This window comes from Melanostigma gelatinosum (genome assembly GCF_949748355.1).
Source record: "Melanostigma gelatinosum genome assembly, chromosome: 22".
Lineage (NCBI taxonomy): Eukaryota > Metazoa > Chordata > Actinopteri > Perciformes > Zoarcidae > Melanostigma > Melanostigma gelatinosum.
Window position 1 is genome coordinate 10,473,253 of NC_136655.1, and position 5,460 is coordinate 10,478,712.

The following is a 5,460-nucleotide window of genomic DNA, read 5'->3' on the forward strand; positions in this document are numbered from 1 at the left end:
TCCATTTATGGTCATCCAAGCTGAAGACCGGAGAGAGTGGTGATCACTTTCTCCCGTTCCTTCGCTCCCCTTCCCATGACTCATCTTCATGCAGAGACAGGTGTTCCCATTCAGATTGATCTGTATGAACATTTCCATCTTTAGCAGTAGATATGTTAATGTAGACATATACCCATATCCACACAACTTCCCCTTACCCTCCGCGAAGATATTCACAGCATAATGTCAATGAATGGAGACTGGCTGTGTGCAGCACACATCCAATTACTGTCGGGGATGCTAAAGGCTGCCACGTGATGGGCAGCTGAGCTGCCTGGCAGCAGAGGATGTGAGGCTCGGAGTGGGATCTACAGTGGGGATTGAGGAAAAATTGATTCCGATGCTGAGGCAGAACGAGTTAGGTGCAGAGGAAGCATTTTAGAATTATCTTCAAACGGGAATAGTCACTGCCGATGAACAAATCAGTGACGCACACAAACCTCTGGGTGCACTCGCCGTGTGTGGTATGAGTCACACAGGAGGTTTGATATTTTTGGGCTGGGACATAACATCGATGAGTATTCCCTCTCTGCTCCTGTTGTTCTTTAGACGCCACTGAGGGCCTTCTTTTCCAGGACATTTTCAAAGAGGAGGCAGTCGGTGGCTGCTGGCAACGCCGTGCAGCGCTGCCCCTTTCCAGAACATGGTGGAACTGTTCATTCAGAGCCTGTTGCAAAATTTCAAACACAAACCCCACTCTCAACATCAAACGGTTTTGTTGGACAAGGATCAGAGAGTTTCAAGCAATCTCAGTGGATCATTTTAGATGCTAAAAATACAAATTAAGAAGAAGCCAGCCTCTAGAATGTTCCGAATGGTCACAGAATAACAAGGACACGCAGTGTTGTTGATGCAAAGCTCCCAACCAGACGATCCAACACGCGCCACCTATTGGCAGAAAAAGTCAAAGCAGCACCAAGTCAGAGGTACAATAGACATGCCCATCTGCAGGCAAGCATTTACACCTGTGTCTCATATCTTGATTACATTAGGATACACAATTGTACATATGCTTACAGGTAGTTTGTCTGCTTGAATCCGATAACACCACAAAAACACACCCCAAAAAGAAAGCAGTTGCTGTTAAAGGAAAAACAAGCAAAAGGACAGATGTAACACTCATAGTCAGCAGGTGGCACCCACTTTCGTAAAAAATGACAAACCATCTCGGCCCAATTCACAATTTCCCATATATGAATGTCCCTGACCGTTTACACTGCCCTTTCCGCATCGCTGTTATCTGGATTAGTTAAGCCAGCCATTTGGTAAAAATATCCGTTTGATAAATCACAACTTCGTTTCATGCATGTGTATTGAAAACATATACACATGTTAAATACTTTATTAATGAGACCAAATAAATGCATGCAGGCTGAGTTAACAGGCTCTCGTTATTTCGTCTCATAAAACAAACCGAATGTGCGCCAGCCTTTCATATCAAAGTCAATGTTAGGCTACAATTATCAGAACAATACGGTCAATCAGGCTCCCTCACGTGGCTGTAATATGTACTGCAGATATACATTTTAAATGAAAGAAAATGTAATAACCCTAAGTGTCACGATCGGAATTGTTTTTATTTTTTAATATTTTAAGGAAGTTTAAAAAATCTAGTGTTTCTCACCCAATGCACTAAAACCGCATTAAAACCTTTCTCTGACCCACCAGTTGTGGTATCCAGCCACACAGATAGAATCGGGTTATTTGCCTTTCAAATGATCCACCTCAGCTGCCACCACGACACAACTCATTGCAATATGACTTTTTTTTTTCTCGAGGAAAATGGTTAATCCACAGACCTTGTGTTTTCACTAGAGCTTCTCCTTAACTAAAGAAGTAGTCTCAACGTGAGAACTATTGATGCTGAGGTCTGTGGATTATCCTGAGTAACCAGAACATTGTTTCTGGTAATTGCTGGTTTTTTTCCCCTCCGTTTTTCAATTACTTTGAGGGACTGCATAATGAGCAGCTTATTTGTGCTTTCTCTCTCTTGTTTTTTTTTCTCTCCACGATGTGCCTCTTGCAAAAGGACATCATTTGCTGTAAACTGCAGTAAGTAGCAGGAAGTACAACGGCGCCATTAAATCCATGTGAGAGTGAGGTTCAAACAATCCAGTCCTTTACAAACTCCCAGTGAAAATTGGTTTCAAGCCAAGCGTGAGGCCCTAATTGTATATATTTACACATCAAGTGTGTAATTTCCAAATGAAACATTTTATCACATAAGGATAGTGTGTTGTTGTGGGAGTAACGTAATATGCCTGTGCCTGCTTTCGTTTTGGTGGAGGTTTGCGTGTATGTGTGCTTGCAGTTATTCTTACAGCGGTAGACAGTGAACACATTAATATGCAGGAGATGCTACCCCTTCTGGGATTAACTGCTTATTAATCTTGCACTTTCACATGTGCATCATTTATCCCAGTACTTCTGCCAAATGCAGCCACCACTGGCGTTGTAAAAGCATAAACAGCTCACAAAAATAGTCTTCCTTTGTCCTGTTGTGTCGGCGTAATCACACATTTCCTCCTGCTACTGTTCTCAATAATTCAAGCTGTTAATATCACCCGTACTTGGAATGTAAAATATGTCTGTGGATAGTTTCTTTCAGATAAATTAAGCACTTTTTTTCCAGTTCAATACATTTTTTTACTTTGTTTTTTAATTGAAAATCCGTCAGTGTTTTAAAATCAAATTAAAGCAGCAGTGGCTGCCAGTCGCAGTGCTCGCTGCTGCTGTGTGTGATATGAATATGAAATGGCACTGAAGTACATGCTCTGCAGGCCTGGGAAGAATCCAATACTGTGTGTCCATCTTGCCTTGTTACTTCCCCTTCCTCAAGAGACATGTTTATCATGGTAATCTCTCCGTGAGCAGACTGAAGGAGTGTGTTCCCCTGCAGGTGTTCCCCCGCAGGGTTTCCCAGAGTCATACAAAGTGCTCGGCTGCACCTTGTTCCGTGCCTTGTTTATTTCACAGCGGTCAATAATGGTTTTTATTTTAACCCGTAATCCCCCTTTTCTATAAATGTATAATTCAGGCTAACCATATTCAGCCCAGGTAAATTATAAATAAGTCTTTTCAAAGCTGCAATAAAAAAAAAAGAATTGATGCCGACATGATTTTTTGACGGGTTACGCAGTCAGTGATTCACACAACACAATCAGTCATTCATTTGCGATGCCAGACCCATTATATGCATGAATCATCATCATCGGCGTCGCGTTTCCATCACATTCGCCTCTCAGGTTGAAATACGCATTGTGTTTCTCTACTTCCTATTCCTCGCTCATGTGATGAAGCGAGAAGTGCGCAAAAAGTAAGTAAGGAAACACGGGTGTAATATAGATATTTATCCGTGTTGGATTCATTTACAAAAAAAGAGATCCTCTATGTTTGGAGATATAAATAAAGCGATGACAATATTGCTAAAGCTTTGTTTACACCGTAACACAATTTGTGGCGTAATATATTTTTCAATCCTGTAGTTTCTCCACTGTGCCATAGTCTTGAATGTTGTGTTATCATGAACAATGTGGAGCTCCACAGAAAATATGAGGCAATTTATCCAGAGTTCAATGGCGCTGCGATGCCACTTAAACATTTTATTGTGCATTACATGAAAGGTCGGGGTCATTGAGTGGACATTTGCTGTGCGCTGGGCAGAAATGTGCGAGAGCCTTTTACAGCAGGAGGGAAAAAAAACCCATCAAGATATAGCACGACATGTCATTCTCTCACTGCACACACAGCTCGCTCGCACACGCACTCTTGAGATCCGTCCCTGTGGGTGGACAGAAGCACTTCCTTATCCACGCTACCTTGCATAATGCCCCTCTGCACTGCGTAGGGTACAGGCAGTGCACCAGCAGCAACAATACGGCTGCTTCAGAGCCAACCCACAGCTCTCCAAAGTCTACTGTGTATTGACTTGTTTGGCCCCCAAGACCTGGGAGCTAGCACCAGCAGGCGAGGAACGCCCCCCACCCCCCCCCCCCCCCCCACACCCCCCTATAGATCGGCATCGAGGTCTCAACAAGTTTCCAGTCAGATGAGCAGGCCAGAGTGAGCGATACATTTCTCTCGGGGTCAGAGCTCAAGATGTTTGGCACACTCTCTCTCTCTTGCTGTTTCCGACAGTGTGAACTCTTCCGGCCTCCGGCATTCCTGCAAACCCCCGAGGAAAGTAATATCCGCAACACTTATAAATAGGAACGGGAAATAATAGATATTCACAAAAGTTCAACTTTCTGAAATACAGCACCAATGCATGCAGAAAAAAAAATCATAAACAATGTGTTCAATTCATCACTATAAGCTGATTACTATTATAACTGAATTATCTATCCTTATTTTTCCATGCAGATTACCATCTCATTGGCATGTGTATATGCTGTATATATATTACAGGAATATGAAGTTATGAAATGGACAGCTTTGCTATTGACTGAATTTTATTGAGCGTACAGCAGATTCAGGTGCTTTCCCCGAGCGCATTCGTTTTCTGTCCCTGTCACATCGCCTCTGTGACCGTCTCTCGTTGTTTGAGTTAAGCTTTAAAGAGACGACATTTCTCTTTTTGCCATCATGACTTCAGTGTGCACGCAGACTCAGGTATCCAGCCAGAAGTAGACGAGTTACCACCAAGGCAAAGTATCATGGGAGCAGTGGTGTATAAAGTACCCAAAAGCCATACTTGAGTAAAAGTAAAGATACTTTACTGGAAAATGACTCCAGTAAAAGTCACCTATTAGAATACTACTTGAGTAAAAGTCTTAAAGTATCTGATATTTATTGTACTTAAGTATCAAAAGTAATTTTCTGAAAGTAAGTTTCAGGGGAAATGTATCGGCGTAAAAGTATCAGTTTTCTTTGCAAAATGTAGTGAAGTAAAAGTCAACAGAAATATAAATAGTAAAGTTAAGTACAGTAACGAAGTATTTCTACTTCGTTACTATACACCACTGCATGGGAGTAAATGAAAACAAATAGAATAACCTTTTTTTTCTTTTAGGTTATGAGTTATAGTTCTATCATTTCTAATTGTATTCATGAATATTATTTGAGATGGACATTGGATAATCTCATGTGGAAACAAATCTAAAAATGTGTATGTCATGTCTGTGTCCAATATTTAAAGGAAATTGCAACAATCAGGTGTTAAGATGTAAGTGTCTTTATTAGCTCCACAAGCTGTGTCTCCACTTTGGGAACAGTTCTACATAAAGGAAATAAACTTGACAAAGCCAGGCTATCAACTATAAACAGAATTATTCACAGCTCTGAAGAGCAAATATTTGATACGCACCAGCTTTTGCATTCTCTCACAAGTTTTGCTAGTTTTCTTGTAAAAGAGGTTTGAACAAAGAGGTTAATGCGCTGCTGGTTCACTTTGGCATCTTGAGCTTAAGAGAACATTTCTGA